A 23,689-nucleotide genomic window follows, 5' to 3' on the forward strand; every position below is an offset into this window, starting at 1 on the left:
ACATCCTCATGTGGTCTTTGGCTGGGAGAGGGAGAGTCACGTGCAGTGCAACAGTTGGGCCATGCGCTCACAATCACTTGCACTTCTGAACCTGTAGCCATCAAGGTGAGATATAGTCTCAAGCTAGCTTGTTCATAAGTGTTTACTGGCTGCGTGTGGTGGCTCATGTCTATAATTTCAGGCTGAGGCAAGTGGATCACCTGAGGTTAGGAGTTCGATTGAGAGCAGCCTAGTCAACATGGTGAAACCTTGTCTCTACTAAAAATACAAAAATTAGCCAGGCGTGGTGGTGGGCGCCTATAATCCCAGCTACTCAGGAGGCTGAGGCAGGAGAATCGCTTGAACTCAGGAGCCAGAGGTCGTAGTGAGCTGAGATCTCGCCAGTGCACTCCAGCCTGGGTGACAGGGTGAGACCCTGTCTCAAAAAACAGTACTAGTGACCTTGGATACTTTAGTGCAACATCATTGGATTTAGTCTCCTTATCTATAAAATGGAGAGGAGCTTGGATGATACTCAACTTATTTCCACTTCTAATACGTCCTTGTGGGCGGGGCTCAGTGGCTCACACCTGTAATCCCAGCACTTTGGAAGGCTGAGGTGAGTAGATCACGAGGTCAGGAGTTCAAGACCAGCCTGGCCATGATGGTGAAATCTCATTGCTTCTAAAAATACAAAAATTAGCCAGCGCAGTGGCAGGTGCCTGTAGTCCCAGCTACCTGGGAAGCTGAGGCAGGTGAATCTCTTGAACTCCAGAGGCAGGAGTTGTAGTGAGCCAAGATAATGCCACCGCACTCCAGCCTGGACAACAGAGTGAGACTCCATCTCGGAAAAAAAAAATAGAGTCCTTGTGATTTTGTGAGTTCCCCACCCCCTCCCACAGCCACTCACCCAACCCTAACTGTATTCCACGAGCTGCCTGGAGCTTTCAGCAAGAGGGTTTCCCTTGAGAATCAAGAACAGTGATTCTGAGCATTCAGCATCTATAATGGAGTTTTCACTACTCAGGGGAAAATGGAAAAAAAATATGGATATTACAATGTACCTGGTGGTGAAACATTGCCAAATATTTTTTCTTTATGATTACTGTTCTTTATTTTGAGATAAGGTGTTTTTCTCTCTTTTATTGATGTAACGATGTTCTTCATTTCTTTAAAAAAAAAAATACAGAAATGAGAAAGCATCAGCTTTAGTTTGCTATTGGAGAGAAGTTGCCCAGGTTCATTGCCGAGCATTCCCGCAAGATACTGTCTGCAGAGTGAGGTAGGGAAAGTGCCAGGACCACAGGTGCAGACGGGAGCTGAGGGCTGTGGTCCAGAATGGCCCCCGATGCCTGCAAAGACCATCCAGATATCAGACTGCTCCTCCCAGTCCTGGAGCTGATGAAATGCTAGCTGAGGAGAATTCTCGACTTCAGCCCAGAACTAAATGGGACTTTACGGCTGTCTGATAATCCAAAGAAGACCAAAGGATTCAGAGACTTATGCACGGTGTCAGCAATGGGTGGCTGTTTTCCTTGAGACATGCTCTGCCCCATGCACAGGGAAGGAATGTTCCAGGTAGAGAGGAATCAAATTCCCTGTACCTGAGATAGCTCTTTCTCTCTATCCAGAAATGAAAGCTCTGCCAGATAAACAGCAAATGAAGGGTCCTGAGTTGGGTGATGAGATGTCACCATCTTTCTCATCAACGAATGAGCTGAGGCATGAAGAATGGAGCAAGCTTCACCCAGAACAGAGACCTCACCCTGAGAGCTGTTTCTCAGTGCATGAGGCTGCGGAGGACTCAGAGGCTTTGTCTAGCTCAGACCACGTGGTCTTTGGCTGGGAGAGGGAGAGTCACGTGCAACGCAACTGTTTGTCTAGATTGTTCAGCACAGGTGAACACAGTCTTGCTTGTGATGAAGTCAGTGATCAGATGTGGCAGAAACACCAGATGCAGAGTCACCAAAACCAAATGAATTCAGCTAAGGCAGATGCCCAAAGGCCAGCAAAGCTCAAAGCTCCTAGACAAACCATCAGTCATGGTTTCAAGGTTCAAAGCTGTTTGGGGTAAAGGTGGAAATGCGAAGGTTGCCATGTCCTTCAGTGATCCCATGGTCTGGGTTGGTTTCTTTTCTGAAGGCCAAGAGGAGGTGAAGGTGAAGAGAGCCTGGAGCTACTGTGAGTGACCTCCTAGTAGCATAAAAGGGTGACACTGGTGGATGTTTCCTGAGGAAAGGCCGCCAGGGGATGACCCCAAATCCATTCCCTTCCAGCTTCAAATGTGGATGCTTTTCAATGAGTACAAACTGCTGACAGTGAGTAGAAACTGACAAATTGGATGCAGGGAATTGGGATCAATAATGGTTTACAGGGCATGTTGGAGGTTCCTAATTACTGTCTCTGTTTCCTGGAACCTGGAGTAATGCCCAGATCCTCGTCCCCCAGCCTGCCCCTCATTCCTCAATCCCAAAGCCCCTGAGTCCAGGAACGTCTTCTGAACTTCTTTACTGCCTTGAGAAGGTCTCCCTGGGTGGTCTGTCCCTCTGAATCTGATAACAGCGATGGCATAGCATGCATTTATTGACTGTTTGCTCAGCATCTGACCGATCACTCTCCTACTGCCACCGTAGGCGAAGGATGTTAGCTCCACTCTATTCCTCTAATCCAATCCATTTAGTTACAAATAATTAATGAGTATGTACTCTGTGTCAGGTCCTGCTCATCTTTTTTGCCTCCAAAATATCTCTTCGACCCTGTCTGTGTGTTTTCCATGTATTTTCCACTGCCCTGGTCTAGCTGTCACTTCCTCTCTGTCACCGGGGCAACAGTAAAATACCTTCTCATTGGCAGATCTCTCGGCCTCCGTTCTGTCTTCTTCACATCACCCTCCAGCCCCAAGGGAGCTTCCAAAGTAGCAGCACTTGGCTAGGTACCCGCTTGTCAAAAACTCTCTGATGATTCCCATCACCAGTAGGACACATTTCTGCCCATTGTCTGGACTCACAAATACCCTATGACGTGAGCCCTGCCTGGCTTCCGGCCTCTCACAGCAGCACCCAACCCTTCGGAACTTAGGTACAACACCACATGGCAGCATGGGTCATGCAGTTTCTCTTTCAACTGAAACTCCCTTTCTCTCTTCCCTCCCGGCTAGCTCCTCCCCACCTTCCCCCAACATTGTTAGCCCCTGAGTGGCCGAGTGTTACCCCATGCAAACCTTTCTCCTTGTGCTTACTGCTGTGGATTGCAGTCATCTGTTGATGTGTCTTTACTAGGCTATGAACTGCAGAAGGCAGGTCTCTAGCTTAATTGTCCTTGGATTACAATCTTTAAGAAGTAGCTAAATGCACATTACACGCTTTATAAAAACCTCTGATAAGACTTACTTGACGTGGCTAAACACCTTACAAACATTTCTGTAATCTGCACCAACAGCGCACACCCAACATCTGGCTTGAGCTGTTTTATACGCATAATCTCACTACCTAAAGGCACCTTTTTTTTTTAATTTTAATTTTTTTTTTTTTTTTGAGATGGAGTTTCACTCCTGTTGCCCAGGCTGGAGTGCAATGGCATGATCTCGGCTCACTGCAACCTCCACCTCCCAGATTCAAGCAATTCTCCTGCCTCAGCTTCTCGAGTAGCTGGGATTACACGTGTGAGCCACAACACCTGGCTAATTTTTGTATTTGGGGTTTCACCACATTGGCCAGGCTGGTCTCAAACTCCTGACCTCAGGTGATCCTCCTGCCTTGGCCTCCCAAAGTGCTGGGATCACAGGCGTGAGCCACCATACCCGGCCTTAAACGCATCTTTTAAAGACATAAACCAGATCTTAAAAGCATCTTTTAAAGACATAAGCCAGATCACACTCTCCCCTCTGCGGATCTTCTAGCAGCTCTTTTCATCTGGCCTGCTCTTCTGCTCACCTCATTCACATCTTCTCTTCCTGCCACCCTGAGTCAGGAGTCACTACCCATTGGCTCTTGATTTTCATCATAGCATGTATCTTCACCTGAAGTTACCTTGCTATGTGAGTGTTTAAGTGCTACCTCTCACTGGAATGTACGTTCCACAAGAGCAGAGACGTATTTGTTTTGCTCTCTATCCCCTGAGCTCAGAATACTTCCTGGTATGGAGTCTCAGTGAAGTGTTCTTTTTTTGAGACAGAGTCTCGCTCTGTCACCCAGGCTGTAGTGCAGTGGCACAATCATGGCTCACTGCATCCTCCAACTCCTGGGCTCAAGTGATCACCTGCCTCAGCCTCTCTAGAATCTGTGACTACAGATGCATGCCACCCTACATGGCTTGCTTTTTATTATTTTCTGTAGAGATGGTGTCTCACTATGTTGTCCAGGCTGGTCTTGCACTCTCAGCCTCAAGCAGTCCTCCTGCCTTGACCTCCCAAAGTGCTGGGATTATAGGTCTGAGCCACCATGCTCAGCCCTCAGTAAAAATTTTAAGTATCTAATTTATTCCTCCCTAGAATCCCAGGAGCTGCAGACTATAATTATGCTGATTTTACAGATGAGGTAATTCCTATAATCCCAGCACTTTGGGAGGTCAAGGCTGGCAAATTGCTTAAGCCCAGGAGTTCGAGACCCTGTTTCTACAAAAACAATAATGAAAAAAAAAATATTTAAAAAATATATTTATATGCAAACTAACCAGGCATGTTGGCACGGGCCTTTAGTCCCAGCTACTTGGGAGGCTGAGGTGGGAGGATCACTTGAGCCTGAGAGGCAGAGGTTGCAATGAGTGAAGATTGCGCCACTGCACTCCAGCCTGGGTAAGGGAATGAAATCCTATCTCAAAAATTTAAAAAACAAAAACAAAAAAAACTGGGTGTGATGGTTCATGCCTGTAATCCCAACACTTTGGGAGGCTGAGGCAGGTGGATCACCTAAGGTCAGGGGTTCGAGACCAGCCTGGCCAACATGGTGAAACCCCATCTCTCCTAAAAATACAAGAATTAGCTGGGTGTGGTGGCTGGTGTCTGTAATCTCAGCTACTCACAAGGCTGAGGCAAGACAATCGCTTGAACCCAGGAGGCAGAGGTTGCAGTAAGCGGAGATCGTGCCATTGCACTCCAGCCTGGGCAACAAAGTGAGACTCCCTCTCAAATAAAAAAACAAGAATGGTTCTAAAAGCTTCAACCAGTAGATTGCATATCTATTCCACTGAGAAAACAGACCTGTTTGATTCAATAGCTCACATTCTTTGTCTGACTACCACGTTTATCTATGACTTCAACATCTGAACTCACACCCCGTCTGGTGCAAAGATAAACAGTGCCTTGTTCCTCTTCTGGCCTGTACCCAAGCAGCAGGAGGAGAGATTGCTGCTTCTCTTCCCTGTTCCCCTGGGTTTTCTCTCTCTCCCCCCTTTTTTTTTTAACAGAGTCTCGCTCTGTTTCCAGGCTGGAGTGCAGTGGCGCAATCTCGGCTCACGACAACCTCCGCCTCCTGGGTTCAAGCAATTCTCCTGCCTCAGCCTCCTGAGTAGCTGGAATTACAGGCATGTGCCACCACGTGTGGCTAATTTTTGTTTTTTTAGTAGAGAGGGGGTTTCACCATGTTGACCAGGCTGGTCTTGATCTCTTGACCTCGTGATCCACCCGCCTCGTGATCCAGCACTCCAAAAGTGCTGGGATTACAGGCATGAGCCACCGTGCCCGGCCCCTCAAATGTACATCCCATTATAAAAAGAGACAAACAGGATTTCAAAAACATATGCCATTGTGAGAAGCTAGCACGGAAAGGGGACAGAGTGATCTAGGCCATTGGTAGGTAGGAGGTTCCATGCCCGACATTCTAACTGACTTCAATAAGGTGTTTAACCCAACAATAGAATGACCTGAGCCAGTGCTCAGTGTGCAGACTAGGCACATTTAAAAGGTCAAGGGGCATTCAGAAAAGCTAAGCTTTGGCCTCTGTTTAGGATAATCAAGGTGGAATGTTTTTGGCAGTCAACTTTCTTCTTGCATAGAATGGCTTAAGGTTTCAACGCCAACCCCAAATTTGACCTATCAGCGACTCTTACTTTCTTTTCCTCTAGGGACTGACATCTCAGTTGTGATGATGATCTATCTCTAGCTGTCTTACTCTAGGAAGGCAGCCCAGAATTCACTCATCTGTTAATTCACTCCACACGCACTTCCAGCCACAACAGTGTACTAGTGCTGTGCTCAGTGTTGGGGCGACACAAATGTGTGAGACATGGCTTGTCTCTCCTCACTGCCGTGGTCACCAGGGCTGGAGAATGTGTGATGGCTTCTCCACGCGGCTAATAAGTTTTGTTTTTATCCTTGTACTACATTCCTCTCTACCTTGATCTCTTTCTCTCTCTCCCTCTCTCTCTCTTTGTTTTTTTTTTTTTTAAGAGTTAGAGTCTTGCCTTGTCACCCTGACTGGAGTGCAATGGCACAATCATAGTTCACTGCAGCCTCCAACTCCAGGGCTCATGCAGTCCTCCCATGTTAGCCTCCTGAGTACCCAGGATTACAGACATTTGCCAGCATGCCCAGCTAATTTATTCCTAATTTTTGTAGAGATGGGGGTCTCACTTTGTTGCCCAGGCTTGTCTCAAACTCTTGGCCTCCAGTAATCCTCCCATCACAGCCTCCCGAAGTGCTGGGATTGTAGGCACCGACCACTGTGCCTAGTCCATCTTGATCTCTCACATTTAAGAGAGCTTCTCTGACCACAGCAAAGCAACCAACATTACACAGGAAACACTAGCTAAGGTACAAGGCCATCGAACCCCCGAGAAGAACTGGCCCAAACCAGGCACTCCCCAAGAAAATGATTAGGAAGCTAATAGGAAATTAAAGAAAGCAGGTTTCACCTTCACACAGAAAAGAATGTCCAGTAAGAGGGCCAGTTAATCCCAGCACTTTGGGAGACTGAGGCGGGTGGATCACGAGGTCAAGAGATCAAGACCATCCTGGTCAACATGGTGAAACCCCGTCTCTACTAAAAATACAAAAAATTAGCTGGGCATGGTGGCACATGCCTGTAATCCCAGCTGCTCAGGAGGCTGAGGCAGGAGAATTGCCTGAACCCAGGAGGCGGAGGTTGTGGTGAGCCGAGATCATGCCATTGCACTCCAGCCTGGGTAACAACAGCGAAACTCCATCTCAAAAAAAAAAAAAAAAGATTCAAGGCGGTCAGTAGAGGTGATCTGACATCCAAGGGAAGGGAAAGAAGAAGAAGGATGGAGAGTAAGGAGGAAGAAAAAGAGGCAAAACCCCCTCCAGCTGTCATACTGAAAAACGGTGGCTGCATTTAATTTGGGGGCTATGGCCTGCACATGGGGGATGCCCCATTTGTTTCCCTACAACTTTGGGCTTATATAGGGAGATGGGAACAACCAGGTAACAGGGAGGTTGGTGCACATTCAGCTCATTTGGGGGCAGCTTTTTCTTTTTCTACAGCCTACACCTTGTAAACTAAAAAGTGACGAGTCAGATCTCAATCGATTTAGAGGTTTATTTTGCTAAGGTTTAGGATGTGCCTGTGAAAAAGAAACACAAGTTAAGTAGGATCTGTGGCCTGTGCTGTTTCCAAAGGGCGTTATGGGATCTTGAATATTTAAAGGGGAAAGAGTAAGCATGAAGGAAAGAGACAAAAGAGGAGGAAGGGATGATAGGCGATGAACTGAGTGGTCCCATTCTTGTTTTTTTTTAAATTTTGTATTGCATTTTAGGTTTTGGGGTACATGAGCAGAGCATGCAAGACAGTTGCGTAGGTATACACATGGCAGTGTGTTTTGCTTCCTTTCTCCCCTTCACCCACATTTGGCATTTCTCCCCAGGCTATCCCTCCCCACCTCCCTCTCCCACTGGCCCTCCCCTTTTCCCCCCAATAGACCCCAGTGTTTAGTACTCCCCTCCCTGTGTCCATGTGTTCTCATTTTTCATCACCTGCCTATGAGTGAGAATATGCGGTGTTTCATTTTCTGTTCTTGTGTCAGTTTGCTGAGGATGATGTTCTCCAGATTCATCCATGTCCCTACAAACGACACAAACTCATCATTTCTGATTGCTGCATAATATTCCGTGGTGTATATGTGCCACATTTTTTAAATCCAGTCTATTATCAATGGGCATTTTGGTTGATTCCAGGTCTTTGCTATTGTAAACAGTGCTGCAATGAACATTCGTGTACATGTGTCCTTATAGTAGAACAATTTACAGTCTTTTAGATATATACCCAGTAATGGGATTGCTGGGTCGAATGGAATTTCTATTTCTAAGGCCTTGAGGAATTGCCACACTGTCTTCCACAATGCTTGAACTAATTTACACTCCCACCAACAGTGTAAAAGTGTTCCTTTTTCTCCACATCCTCTCCAGCATCTGTTGTCTCCAGATTTTTTAATGATCACCATTCTAACTGGCGTGAGATGGTATCTCAATGTGGTTTTGATTTGCATCTCTCTGATGACCAGTGACGATGAGCATTTTTTCATATGATTGTTGGCCTCATATATGTCTTCTTTCTTAAAGTGTCTATTCATACCCTTTGCCCACTTTTGAATGGGCTTGTTTGTTTTTTTCCTGTAAATCTGTTTGAGTTCTTTGTAAATTCTGGATATCAGCCCTTTGTCAGACGGGTAAACTGCAAAAATTTTTTCCCATTCTGTTGGTTGCCGATTCACTCTAGTGACTGTTTCTTTTGCTGTGCAGAAGCTGTGGAGTTTCATTAGGTCCCATTTGTCTATTTTGGCTTTTGTTGCCAATGCTTTTGGTGTTTTGTTCATGAAGTCCTTGCCTACTCCTATGTCCTGGATAGTTTTGCCTAGATTTCCTTCTAGGGTTTTTATGGTGCCAGGTCTTATGTTTAAGTCTTTAATCCATCTGGAGTTAATTTTAGTGTAAGGTGTCAGGAAGGGGTCCAGTTTCTGCTTTCTGCACATGGCTAGCCAGTTTTCCCAACACCATTTATTAAACAGGGAATCCTTTCCCCATTGCTTGTTTTTGTCAGGTTTATCAAAGATTGTATAGTTGTAGATATGTTGTGTTGCCTCTGGTGCCTCTGTTTTGGTACCAGTACCATGCTGTTTTGATTACTGTAGCCTTGTAGTATAGTTTGAAATCCGGTAGTGTGATGCCCCCCGCTGTGTTCTTTTTGCTTAGAATTGACTTGGCTATGCGGGCTCTCTTTTGGTTCCATATGAAGTTCATGGTGGTTTTTTTCCAGTTCTGTGAAGAAAGTCAATGGTAGCTTGATGGGGATAGCGTTGATTCTGTAAATTACTTTGGGCAGTATAGCCATTTTCACGATATTAATTATTCCTAACCATGAACATGGAATGTTTCTCCATCTGTTTGTGTCCTCTCTGATTTCGTTGAGCAGTGGTTTGTAGTTCTCCTTGAAGAGGTCCCTTACGTTCCTTGTGACTTGAATTCCAAGGTATTTTTTTTTTTTGTAGCAATTGTGAATGGCAGTTTGTTCTTGATTTGGCTCTCTTTAAGTCTGTTATTGGTGTATAGGAATGCTCGTGATTTTTGCACATGGATATTGTATCCTGACACTTTGCTGAAGTTGCTTATCAGTTTCAGGAGATTTTGGGCTGAGACGATGGGGTCTTCTAGATATACTATCATGTCATCTACAAATAGAGACAATTTGACTTCCTCCTTTCCTATTTGCATACCCTTTATTTCTTTTTCTTGCCTGATTGTGCTGGCTAGAACTTCCAGTACTATATTGAATAGGAGTGGTGAAAGAGGGCATCCTTGTCTAGTGCCGGATTTCAAAGGGAATGCTTCCAGTTTTTGCCCATTCAGTATGATATTGGCTGTTGGTTTGTCATAAATAGCTTTTATTGCTTTGATTTACGTTCCATCGATACCGAGTTTATTGAGGGTTTTTAGCATAAAGGGCTGTTGAATTTTGTCAAATGCCTTCTCTGCGTCAATTGAGATAATCATGTGGTTTTTGTTTTTGGTTCTGTTTATGTGGTGAATTATGTTTATAGACTTGCGTATGTTGAACCAGCCTTGCATCCCCGGGATGAATCCTACATGATCATGATGAATAAGTTTTTTGATTTGCTGTTGCAATCGGCTTGCCAATATTTTATTGAAGATTTTTGCATCTATGTTCATCATGGATATTGACCCGAAGTTTTCTTTTCTTGTTGGGTCTCTGCCGGGTTTGGTGTCAGGATGATATTGGTTTCATAAAATGATTTGGGAAGGATTCCCTCTTTTTGGATTCTTTGGAATAGTTTCAGAAGGAATGGTACCAGCTCCTCTTTGTGTGTCTGGTAGAATTCGGCTGTGAACCCGTCTGGACCTGGGCTTTTTTTGTGTGGTAGGCTCTTAATTGCTGCCTCGACTTCTGACCTTGTTATTGGTCTATTCATAGTTTCAGCTTCCTCCTGGTTTAGGCTTGGGAGGACACAGGAGTCCAGGAATTTATCCATTTCTTCCAGGTTTACTAGTTTATGTGCATAGAGTCATCTGTAATATTCTCTGATGATGGTTTGAATTTCGGTGGAATCTGTGGTGATTTCCCGTTTATCATTTTTTATTGCATCTATTTGGTTGTTCTCTCTTTTCTTTTTAATCAATCTGGCTAGTGGTCTGTCTATTTTGTTGATCTTTTCAAAAAACCAGCTCTTGGATTTATTGATTTTTTGAAGGGTTTTTCATGTCTCAATCTTTTTCAGTTCAGCTCTGATCTTAGTTATTTCTTGTCTTCTGCTGGGTTTTGAGTTTTTTTCATCTTGCTCCTCTAGCTCTTTCAATTTTGTCGATAGGGAGTCAATTTTGGATCTCTCCATTCTCCTCATGTGGGCACTTATTGCTATATACTTTCCTCTAGAGACTGCTTTAAATGTGTCCCAGAGATTCTGGCATGTTGTGTCTTCGTTTTCATTGGTTTCGAAGAACTTCTTTATTTCTGCCTTCATTTCATTGTTTACCCAGTCAACATTCAAGAGCCAGTTGTTCAGTTTCCATGAAGCTGTGCGGTTCTGGGTTGGTTTCTGAATTCTGAGTTCTAACTTGATTGCACTATGGTCTGAGAGGCTGTTTGTTATGATTTCAGTTGTTTTGCATTTGCTGAGCAGTGCTTTACTTCCAATCATGTGGTCAATTTTAGAGTAGGTGTGATGTGGTGCTTAGAAGAATGTATATTCTGTGGATTTGGGGTGGAGAGTTCTGTAAATGTCTATCAGGTTTGCTTGCTCCCCATTCTTGTTTTGATTAGCATTCGGTGAACCTACATTTTACAAGTGAAAAGAAGGGAGAGGGGTGAAAGTCAATCATGCATTTGTCTCCCACTTATTAAATCTACATTTTACATGAGATAAAGTCAGCATGTACAATTACAGCTATCTGCTTGGGAACAGAAGGAAGGTAGTTTTTTTTTTTTGAGACAGAGTTTTGCTCTTGTTACCCAGGCTGGAGTGCAATGGCACGATCTCGGCTCACCGCAACCTCCCCCTCCTGGGTTCAGGCAATTCTCCTGCCTCAGCCTCCCGAGTAGCTGGGATTACAGGCACACGCCACCGTGCCCAGCTAATTTTTGTATTTTTAGTAGAGACGTGGTTTCACCATGTTGACCAGGATGGTCTCGATCTCTTGACCTTGTGATCCACCCTCCTCGGCCTCCCAAAGTGCTGGGATTACAGGCGTGAGCCACTGCACCCGGCCATAGTTGTTTTCTTTTTTTTTTAGTTTTCTTTCTCGGCCTTCACTGGCTTGGACCTTGTCTTCGACGCTGATTGGACAAACGGCTTCAGGAAAGCAGATAAAGGGTAATCAGCTCTCCCTGGTGAGTCATTATTCTAAGGTCCAGGTGTTTTGGCTTGCTTGTTTGTTTGTTGAGATTAAGATCATCTCACTTATATCCAAGTTTATAAATGGATGCTATTTTGAGGATGCCATTTTTACGTTTGAAAGGCACACTCTCACTTCTGGCTGTTGGTCTGAAGGCAGAGCCGCAGCACTAACGGAGATAAAGGAAAGGTAAATGCTTCTTCTTCAGTTCCCAGAGATCATAAAAATTGTCGATGCCGACTGATCTAGCTCTGTGGTTCTAGCGACTTTTCTGTCTCTAGGTTTTGCCAATTTCAGCTGAGATTTGCACCTTACAAAACAAGGAACGAGCAGTGTGGGGGCAAAAGAAGAGTCTCCGAGACTCACATCCTCTTTTGCATGGGGGCAGAGTAAGAATTCCAAGACTATGTTTTGTTTAATTAAACTATTTATTTATTTGTTTAAGGCAAGGCTTGCCCTGTGTAGCTGGGACTGCAGGTGTGTGCCGCCGTGACCGGCTACATTTTTTCTTTCCTGTTTTAGAGACAGGGTCTTGCTATGTTGGCCAGATTGCTCTTGAATTCCTAACTTCAAATGCTCCTCCCTCCTTGGCCTCCCAAATTGCTGGGGTTACAGGCATGAGCAGGTCCCAAAACTAGTTTAAGTGCTCACTGACTTTCCGTAGTGATCATTTGCCTGAGACTCTTTTCTGATTAGGAAAATCATCTGCCTTCCCTGGTGATTCATTCTTCTAGGGTCCAGGTGTTTTGGCTTGCTTGTTTGTTGAGATTAAGATAATCTCATTTATATCCAAGTTTATAAATGGATCCTATTCTGAGGACGCCATTTTTCGTTTGAAAGGCCCCTCTCACTACTGGCTGTCGGTCTGAAGGCAGAGCCACAGCACAAAAAAAGATAAAGGAAAGGTAAATACTTCTTCTTCAGTTCCCTTCTTCTGGCCCCTGTCTCCTGAATGGCATTGTCAGTTAGGGATAGGATCTCAGGAGCTGTGCTTTTGTCCTTAAAGGAGCCATTAGCAAGTGGCATCAGCTGAGGGCTGTGATTGGCCCTTCTCTTCTGGGTATCCTGTCTGTGATTGTCACTAATGCAAGTTCATTAGATATTTCATTAGCTGAGCCAAAAACCTATATCCTGATCTTTAGCTGAAAACATCTCCGAATTAGATTTGGAAAATTGGAAGAATACTCATTCGCCGGTGGCAATTAATGAGTCATGACTAACGAAGGCAGGGAGAGGAGGGCAGCAGAGAGGCTCTCCTTCCGTGCCGCTGATGGGTAAATGGAAGAGGAAATTACACTGCATTTCGTGAGTTCACTGGACCATGAAGCTGTCACTGCCTGGAGCCACCAGACTTCCTGACCCAGTTCCTGGGCTTTTCAGTACTTCCTTCTTTTCAGAACCCAACGGGCAGAACACAGAGTCTGGGTAGCAGGAGGTCAGTTCTCAAGGCGGGTACTCCTGGCCTTCAGGTGCTGGTATCATTGGCGATGAACCACATACCACCAGATCCTCTTATTTTCTTTTAGGTATAGAGGAGACGACCTTGGAAGCTATTGCCTTCAACCTTCACTTCCTACACCAGTGAAACTGAGGCTCAGAAGAGTCAGGCAACTTGTTCCTGGACGCATTGAGTAGGTAATGTCTTTAAAGATGGAGACTCCGCTCCAGTCTCCTAACTCCGTGTTGATGCTCTTTTCTCTGAACCATCATCTCTACCATGGCAACAATCCATTGATGACTCAATACTCAACATGTGGGAGACGCTTAGAGGGAAGTCGCAGATCCAGGGGAGGCGAAAACATGTTCGGGTTTGTGACGTGGGTGCGTCGTGTGATGCTGAGGTTTGGTTTTGTAACGATTCCATCACCCAAGCAGTGAACATAGTACCCAATAGGTAGAGTTTTCACCCTTCTTCCCTCTCTTCCCACCCAGGAGGTCACAGTCTCTGTTGTACCCGTCCTTATGTTTATGTGTACCCCATGTTGAACTTCTGCTTATAAGTGAGAACATGTGGTATTCGGTTTTCTGTTTGCATTAATTCACTTAGGATAATGGCTTCCAGCTGCATCCATCTCGCTGCAAAAACAAAAGCAGACCATGATTTCATTCTTGTTGATGGCTGCGTAGTATTCCATGGTGTATATATACCACATTTTCTTATCCAGCCCCCTACTGATGGGCACCTGGCTTGATTCCATGTCTTTGCTGTTGTGAACGGTCCTGTGATAAACATCAGTGCAGGTGACCTTAACATTCTATTTACCCCCTTGGGCCTAAGTTTTCCATCCTATCAGATGAAGTCATCATACTAAGTCTGTACGAATCCTCCAAGAGCTGACATTGACTTGCTTTCCTCTCTGTAGACATATCAAAAGGGGGTCGTGCCGTGTGGACACAGAAGAGGGAATGGGCCCCTCTCCTTCTGGGTAGTTTTTGGTTTTTTGAGAATGAGTCTCACAGTGTTGCCCAGGCTGGAGTGCAGTGGCATGATCTTGGCTCACTGCAACCTCTGCCCCCTGGGTACAAGTGATTCTCCTGCCTCAGCCTCCCGAGTAGCTGGAACTACAAGCACGTGCCACCATGCCCAGCTCGTTTGTGTATTTTTAGTAGAGACGGGGTTTCACCATGTTGGCCAGGATGGTCTCCATCTCTAAACCTCGTGATCTGCCCCCTTGGCCTCCCAAAGTGCTGGAATTAGAGAAGTAAGCCACCATGCCTGACCCTCCTTTGGGTGTTGGGAAGGCTTTGCAGAAGCTGTGACACTGTAGACAGGGGCTGTTGAAGGACTGTAGCAGAAAACCAAGAGGAAGGTGGATGTTACTGCTTAAAGAGAGGTGACATGATATCTAGATTCCTGTCTAGATGTGCACGGCCACAATGCTGGTTTCTGTGGACACTTTGGAAGCAAGTCAACCCAAATCCTTAAACAAATGCTCCCAGCACTGACTGTGGCTGAGAAGTCGGTGGAGGACAATTATATCACTTCCATCACTCAGTATCTCTAGCCTCAGCCACGCCTGAGCCTTGCTGTCAGCACTGAGAGGCAAAGGGAGGCTGCTTCTTAGCCATCGATGAGTTGCACTTGCCATACAGGGACCTGGAATCAGAAAACCTTCCTGACTATGGAACTTAGTTCACTTGACATCTCGTAAGTGTTTAATACATTATTACGATATAACAATTACTTGCCTGAAGAATTTCATTTTCTGGAAACTTATAAAAATGAGTGAGGTGTTCGCCTGTGTAAAATGGGAGAGGAGGGGTCCTGTCTGCAGGCTGGGCAGTGGGTCTCTTCTACTCCAGAGCAGGGTTCTTAAAGTGTGATCCCTGAGCCAGCAGTCTTGCCACCTGGGAAATGATTAGAAATGCAAATTCTCGGCTCCACCCAAGACCTGCTGAGTCAGGCTCTCTGGAGTTGCAGCCCAGCCATCTCTCTTCACAAGCCCTCCAAGTGACTCTGATGCTCAGCTTTGGAAATCACTGCTCCATTCTCTTTACTATGCACATTGGCGAATTATACTTGATGCAGTCAGAAAAGAAAGGGAGAGAGGGAGGAAAAGAGTGAAAGAGAGAGAAGAGGAAGTGAAGGAGGAGGAGAAAGAGAACTGAGACTGCCTTTGCAAAACTGTAACTGAGACAGTGAAAGAGATCTAACTTAACCGACTCCATCTTGCTTCTAACCTCTAAGCTGTCCTTGCTCATTTCTGGGCATAGGCTGAACTAACTTCGGGACAAACTTCATAGTTTAAAATAAAGACGATAACAGCCCCTTCCCGAAGCAGACCTCCTTCTTGCCTGGGGACTAGTCTGACATTAGCCACAGGATTAGAAATGATGGTTTAGGAGTCATGCAGCTGGAGGCTGCAAGATTCTCACCCTCCCTAAACTACCTCCGAGATCAATGCTTGAGATATATTTTTCAGACCTTAAACTTGAGGGATCAGCTGGCACCACCCAGATAAATGAAATGGCTCATCTGATCTTGTGGTTCTCACCCAGGAACTAACTTAGCCCAAGAAGACAGCTCCAACCTATGATTTCATCTCTGACCAATAAGCACTCCTGGCTCCCCGGCTCACTGGCTCCCCACACTCACCAAGTAGTTCTTAAACATTCTCTCCAAGATGCTCAGGAAGACTGATTTGAGTAGTAATAAAACTCATGTCTTCTGCACAGCTGGCTCTGCATGAATTACTTTTTCTCTACTGCAACTTCTCTATGTTGAGATATAGGCTCTGTCTAGATGCAGGCAAGGTGAACCCACTGAATGGTTACAGAAAGAGAAGAAGGAGGAGGAGGAGGAGAACAAGGAGGGGGGGGAGGAGAAGAAGCCAAAAGTAAAAAAGGAAGGGAAGGATAAGGACAAGATGCAGGAGAAGGAGGAGGAAGAGGAGAAGGAGGAGAAGAAGAAAAGAAGGAGGAGGGGAGAAGGAGAAGAAGTAGAAAGTAAAAGAGGAGGAGGGGAAGGATAAGGACAAGAAGCAGGAGGAGGAAGAGGAGAAGAAAAAGGAGGGGGAGAAAGAGGAGAAAGGAGAAAAATAGAAGGAGGAAGGGGAGGAGAGAGAAAGGAGGAGGAACGGGAGAAGAAGAGGAAGAAGAAAAGGAGGAGGAAGAAAGAAAAATTCTGTCTGGAGAGAGACATGGCCAAAGGCCAGGTGTTGGCTGGGGTTAGAATCCATGGTGGTTGCATCTTTCATTTGAGAAGAAGGGTGAAGTAAGGGAGTAACCATAAATCCGGAGACAGGTCATTGGCTTCTAGCACTTGATCTGTTAACAATAAACTTTATCACCTTGACTGAGCCACTCAGCTTCTCTGCAGCCCTGTGAGATGAAGGTGCCTGCACCTGCTCTCTGGGCACACACACTGTCTGCCACTGCCCAGGGGGTACCTGCAGGATTTGCCCTACTTCCCCATAAACAGAGCCAGCCCATTCCATCAATTCCTGGCTGGCTGTCAGCACTACACCGTAACTACCTGCCAATCAAGGTCAAAACCACTGCCTGAACTGGTGCTGCGTTTGATGCAGAGGTAATGGAAACTGGCGCTGTCCTGCCACAATGCCTAGTGTTATGCATGTAGGGATGTTCTATTCTGTTTCCTTGTGGCATCACTCCCATAGTAGCTTCCCTTGTCTGAGAAATGGATGGGAAATAGTTTCAGCCAGTTTTGCTGCTGAGTCCCTGAGCCAGGAGCCTCCCTGGCACAAAGTGATTGAGCTGGGGAGGCTGGATACCCAGGCACTCCCTGGGGACTCCTTTTGTCATTGACATTTCTAATTTCCAGACTTGTCAACAGTTCCTGCCTCTCTTCTCCAAGAGGAAGTGAAAACTCAAAAACAAAAGTAAACTCCCTTTAACATTGCATGGAGGAATGAGCTTCCCAGGCCATAGGACTTCTATTTGCCAGAAATGATGGTTTTGTTGTGCTCAGTCACAGGGCTCATGATGGGGAGGCGGCAGCTCTCGGGGCAAAGTTGCAGGGAAAGGGGGTGGAGCCCTCGCTCCAGCCCAGCTCCAGTGGTCCCCTGGTCTGACCACTTTCGCCTTCCCATCATCTAAAGCACCCTGGGTCTATGCTACTAATTTTTTAAATTGAAATATAATTTGCATTGCATAAAATTTACTTTTTAAAAGTGTGCAATTCAGCGTCTTTCAGTATATTTATTCACATGGTTGCACAAGTATCTTCACTAATTCCAGAACACTTTCAGTGCGCCAAAAGGAAACTCCATAGCCTTTAGGGGTCCATCCTCATTCTCTACTCCTCCCATACCCAGGCAGTCACTAATCCACTTCAGACTCTGTGGATTTTCTTATTCTGAACATTTCATGTAAGTGAGATCACATAATATGTGGCCTTTCTGTATGGCTTCTTTCACTGAGCAGAAAGTGAAAGAAGCCTTTCACCGAAAAATGTGACCTTTCACTGGCTTCATTTGTGAGCCTGGAAAACATTAGTACTTACTTTCTTTTTATGAGTAAATAATATTTCATTGTATAAATGTACAGTATTTTATTTATCTATGCATTAGTTGATAGACATTTGTGTTGTTTTCACCTTTTGGCTGTATGATCAATGCTGGTATGTGCATTTGTGTCCAAGTTTGTGGGAATATATTTCAACAGTCTTGAATAAATACCAAAAAGTGGAATTGTTATATGTTAACTTTGGGCTTAACATTTGAGAAACTGCAAGACTGTTTTCCAAAGTGGCTGCACCATCTTTGCATTTTTATTAGCAATTTATGAGGATTCTAATTTCTCCATAGCCTGGTCGACTCTTGTTATTTCTGTCTTTTTGATGATGGCCCTCCTAGTGGATACAAAGTGACACCTTATCGTGGTTTTGATTTGCATTTTTCTAGTGACTGTTGATGTTGAGCATCTTTTCATGTGTTTATGGGCCACTTATATCTCTTTTTTGGACAAATGTTTGTTCAAATCATCTGCCCATTTTTTAAATTGGGTTATTTGTCTTTGTATTGTTGAATTGTAAGTGTTCTTTATTATGAATATCAGACTTATTGGACATGAGATTCGCATATTTCATGGCCATTCTTTGAACCACAAGATGTTTTCATCTTGAGCAAGTCCAATTTACCTAATTACTTTTTTCCTTCAGTTGCTTCTGCTTTAGGCATCATATCTAAGAAACTATTGCCTCATCTAATTGCCTAATGAAGGATAGATTTACTCCTATCCTTCTTCTAAGAGTTTTACAGTTTTAGCTGTTACATTAAGGTCTTTGGTCTGTTTTGAGCTAATTTTTGTATATGATGTGAGGTAGGGATTCAACTTCCCTCTTTTGCCTGTGGATATCCAGTTGTCTCAGCCCCATTTGTTAAAGAGACTGCTCTTTTCCTCATTGAATTATTGTGCTACTCTTACAACTACTAGTAAAATCCTTTCTTCTATGGTTCATTCTTTTATGTGGCTTTCTCCTCTCTCAGGCTAGATTATCAGCCCACTGAGACAGAGGATGAATCTCTGGCTTCTCCCAAGAGACCAGGTGCAGGTTTATTAGAAGACTGAGTGCACATGTTAACTTAATATTTTGGAAATTGCTGCTGAGCTACTACCCCCTTGTGAGTATTTTTTCACCTAGAGGTCCTAAGTTTCCTGGATAGCCCATAATAATGTAATTTCATTTAATGAAACCAGATGCAGGAGCCAGAGGAATAGTGGATTCAAATGACTTTTTGCTCCAGACCTGCTGAGGCAGCTTTGAGAGCTTCCCAAGGGAGTCCTGGCAAGCTGGCACCTTCACCATCATCTCTCATTCCTCAGGATGATCCTGGAACACTGAGTGGGTAGCTCCTCTAACCCAGTAGGTGATATAAGGATAGAAATGAGTTTTACAGGCTGTGAAATGGTTACTCAAGAAAGGAAAAGAGAAAAAAAGTGTTTAGAGGCAGAAGGGCCTGCCTGCAGATATGCCTCGAACAGAACCATGGAGAAGAAAGATGGGGGTAAGGGAGCTGGAGATAGAGAGATGATCCTTAATAAACTCATGGGGCTGGGTCTCCAGACCCCCAAATAGATAAGAAACTGTTCTTGGAAGGCCAGCTCACTAAAAGAAATAGAAAAGCTGCCTTTGCCTACTCTTGGCAACAAATTGTTAAAATAATGGGTTTATATTTCAAAGGTTTCATTCCCTGTGTTTGATCAATAAAATGTTCTTCAGATCAATACAAATGTAATTTCACTGCTGGCAGCCATTTATAGCGTGCAGTGGAGAAGTCACTGCCCAGCAAGCCCCACTCGTGAGTATTGTACAAGCATATTGCTCTGCTTGGTATGGGTCATGCTTGAAAACAGCAAGGAGAAACAAATGAGATTACCAGCCAGTAAGCTCAATGTCTTGGTGCCTGCATCAGTCTTCTCAATGAAGAGGCTTTCAGTAGAAAGAATCTGGCTCTCCTAAATTCATTTTTAAAACTAGAAAGTAAAAAGAGTGGAATTGCCGATCTTTATTCAGCAGTTCGTACATGGCAGAGACCGTCCTAAATGCTTTCTTCGAATTAACTCATTTGAGTCAGTTGTCTCCCGGTGAAATTGCTCCGTTATGAGCCTTATCTTATTGATATTGATACTGAACCACAAAGAATTTGAGTAACCTGCGCCCAGGCTTACAGCTGTCAAGGAGCAGAGCTGGGATTTGAACCCAGGCAGTCTGGCTCTAAGCACCCTACTAAATCGTCTCTCCAGCTGAGTGTATCACCTCCTTCCATGCCTGCCACACATCATACACTGTGCTCAGTATGTTTACATGTTTTATTTTGTTTATTTGCCTGAACATATTACCATGGGTGTTATTACAGATGGGGAAACCAAGTCCTAGAGAATATCAGTAACTTGCCCAAGTTTTCCTTGCAAGGAAGTGGCAGTGACAACCTCTGAATCCGAGTGTTCTGAAGCCAGTGCTACTGGGCTATCCTCTCATCTTTAGGGAGGCAGCCAAGTGGTACAGCCACGTGCAGCACCCGCCTCTGTGGAAGATGAAGGCTGTGAGCCCTGGGAGCTCAAGATGAGACAAACCTGGAGGGGAGAACAGTAAACCCGAGGCTTCTGGGCGCCCCCCGCAGTGCGGGTAGTCTGCCTTGCTGGCTTTCCTAGCTCAAGCTCAAGCTCGTGCTGTGGCCTTGCATACCACAGGGCCTGGTTCCCTCTGGCCAAGAAACAGACCAGATGGAGTTCATTCTCAGGCACCCTGTGAACATGCACTCTCACTGCTCTGCCACAAGCACAGCGCTGAGCAAATGTGAGGCTGGGTGTCCAGTGCACTTTCTGTAGAGTGTAAGCTTCCGGAAGACAGGGCAGTGGTGAGTAGAGAGTCCTGGACTGGGAGCCCGAATCCCCACTGTGGTTCGAACCCAGCCACGTGCGCTTGGGCAATACCTTTCCTTTCACTGAGCCATACTTTCCTGAGGGCCGATTCTTCTCTCAGTTCTCCCTCAGCTTCAGTGCTGTAGAAATCAGAGGAGAAAGCGCTGAGTCATCCCCGGCATTATGTAAGAACTCACTAGAGAGCAGGAGTTAAGATCCAGGGAAGCCAGAGAGGAAGGTGGCAGGTAGTCTAGCAGAATTCCCCAGGTCAAGGGCAGGCACCTTCCCTGAGCAAACCTTCAAGCATGTATCTGGTAAATGAAAAGGGCCTGGACAGGGCAAACTCAGCAGGAGCCTTTGCCCCACCTTGGTCTCAATGCTGCTGTTTCAAAGTGTGTGCAGCAAAATGCACGTGGATTCGGCTGCCTTCTCCGGGGCTCATCCGTCAATTCAGGGTCCTCAAGATAAGGCTCGGCAGTGGCTTTGCTGTACCTGCCCCCACTTCTAGTTGGGTCTTTGATTTTTCAGGGTTCCCCCAGGTCACTGGGAACCCTGTGCTGTTCTCTAGCCGCCCTACCTACCTTTTATCCATGTGAGCAAAAGGACATATCTCTTGTCCTGGGAGCTGGAATTTGTTCCTGTTCCCCTTCGTCTGTCTCATCAAGGGATGGCTGAGAACTGTACCTATGAGCCAGCTCTTCAAGGCTGGAGCTTCTTTGCCTCTTCTTAGCATCCATGCAGGCAATTTCCCCTTCCCTAAAACTCAATATTTTTTTTGAACCCTGCTGCGACCAACTCTGACGTTATCTTCTTAGTTATGGGCATGACCCCTCTGCTGGCTTTTAAACTGAAAATAACTTTGCCTGTCTTGATTGTGTGACAGAGCCGTATTGAAAATTCGATGCGATAGGCCTGGCATGGTGTCTCACACCTGTAATCCCAGCACTTTGGGAGGCTGAGGTGGGCGGATCACTTGAGATCAGGAGTTTGAGATCAGTCTGGCCAACATGGTGAAACCCCGTCTCAACTAAAAATACAAAAATTAGCCAGGTGTGGTAGCTAATGCCTGTAATTCCAACGACTCAGGAGGCCGAGGCACGAGAATCTCTTGAACCCAGGAGGCAGAGGTTGCAGTGAGCTGAGAACGTGCCATTGCACTCCAGCTTGAGCAGCACAGTGAGACTCTGTCTCAAAAAAAAGAAAGAAAATTCAATGAGGTAATATACAAAACAAACACACACACACACAGACACACACACACAGACACACACAGACACACACACAGACACACACACAGACACACACACACAGACACACACACACACAGACACACACACACCATATTTTATAGAGACAGAATATTACTTGGTCACTCAGGCTGGTGTGCAGGTGCGTGATCATAGCTCACTGTAACCTCAAACTCCTGGGCTCAAGCGATCCTCCTGCCTGGGCCTCCCGGGTAGCTGGGACTGCAAGCACATGCTTTCACAGCTGGCTAATTTTTTTTCCTAGAGACAAGTTCTGCTGTGTTGCCCAGGTTGGTCTTGAATTCCTGGTCTCAAGTGATCCTCCAGCCTTGGTCACCCAAAGTGCTTGAACGACAGGCCTGAGCCGGCCATGCCTGGCCGATGGTGAGAATATTTACCACACACACCACAGCAACAAGAGGTAGAGCCGAAAAGACATTTCTGTTCATGTTGACAAGAAAGATTCATGTCTCAGTAGCAATCCCTGAGCATCTCTTGTATTAGACGCCGGGACAGTTGCCTTTGTGTTTCTTGTTTGTTTGTTTATTTATTTATTTATTTAGAGACGGAGTTTCACTCTCGTTACCCAGGCTGGAGTGCAATGGCGCGATCTCGGCTCACCGCAACCTCCGCCTCCTGGGTTCAGGCAATTCTCCTGCCTCGGTCTCCTGAGTAGCTGGGACTACAGGCACGCGCCACCGTGCCCAGCTAATTTTTTGTATCTTTAGTAGAGACGGGGTTTCACCATGTTGACCAGGATGGTCTCGATCTCTTGACCTCATGATCCACCCGCCTCGGCCTCCCAAAGTGCTGGGATTACAGGCGTGAGCCACCTCGCCCGGCCTGTGGTTCTTATTTAAATACCACAGCCCTCCTTTCCCATCTATAAAATAGAGGAACATAGACTCTGGGAAGTGTCGCATTCTGCCCACCGACTCAGAGCTTTACGTGCAGAACCTGGGTTGCATGGAGACCCTGACTGGCTCCGTAAGCCGCAGTTACACAGAGCACTAAACTCTGTTCAGTCTCAGAGAAAATACAACGTGTTCTGTACTACTACCTTTAAATACAGATTCACTGCTTTCAGATCCAATCAGGAGCAGGTAATTACCTGTGGGAAGTGGGGAGTTGGGCTGTCTGCTGGATCGACATGGAGAGTCCGTGAGCTAGTCTTTTCTCATTATCAATAAAATGCTACAACAAAATCATTATTTGGTAAGGTGTTCATTTAATGGTCCATCTTACAGGCCCAGGATGGAAAGCCGTCACAGTCGACCCTCTGCGATACCACGTTGCATTGGCGGTATTGCCATGGCTGCCAGTTTGGGGCAGAGACGTGTCCCATTAGAGGATGATCCAATTTTCCCAGACTTCTGTACAATCTTCCAGTCCTGGGCTCCTCTTGCCTGGAGTCCCTGGTCCCTTCTTTATAGTCTCAGTCTTGATTGGACCCCGAAATGATGCTAAGCAAAGCATGTGGATGTCCCCTGCCTGAGCAAGGGACAGCAGTTATTCACGGAGTTACCGATACCACGTGTCAGATATACTGGCATGAACCTGCTGTCATCCTAATGCTCAATAGATTTCATCACTTCAGTTTACCTGGGCTTCCAGCTCAGCTTTCCTGCCCAGCCCTGCAGGTGCCTTCCAGGAATATGTGCTCCGGCTGGGTTGCAGCCTGCTTAACAACGAGCTTTACTAGATATACTGTGACTCTTTCCCAGGGAACTGGAGTCTGCTCGCAGCCCACCTGTGACAATCACGATTCTGAGTATTGTCTGTCTCCTAGTCCCAGACACCTGCCAGAACCATACCTGAGCTTGCTGAACCTGTTGATCTC

General features: G+C 45.6%; 1 protein-coding gene across 10 annotated transcripts in view; it reads left to right on the plus strand.

Annotated features, from left to right (window-relative positions):
- The window catches only part of LOC108588901 (uncharacterized), a 903,226-nt gene that overhangs the window by 522,648 nt on the left and 356,889 nt on the right, over window positions 1–23,689 (plus strand). For all 10 annotated transcript variants that reach the window (XR_013528665.1, XR_013528668.1, XR_013528671.1 and 7 more), the window contains one exon: window positions 11,675–13,411. The gene's annotated coding sequence lies outside the window, so the exon portion shown is untranslated. The remainder of the gene's footprint in view (window positions 1–11,674; window positions 13,412–23,689) is intronic.

Source organism: Callithrix jacchus, chromosome 2, assembly GCF_049354715.1.
Source record: "Callithrix jacchus isolate 240 chromosome 2, calJac240_pri, whole genome shotgun sequence".
Taxonomy (NCBI): domain Eukaryota; kingdom Metazoa; phylum Chordata; class Mammalia; order Primates; family Cebidae; genus Callithrix; species Callithrix jacchus.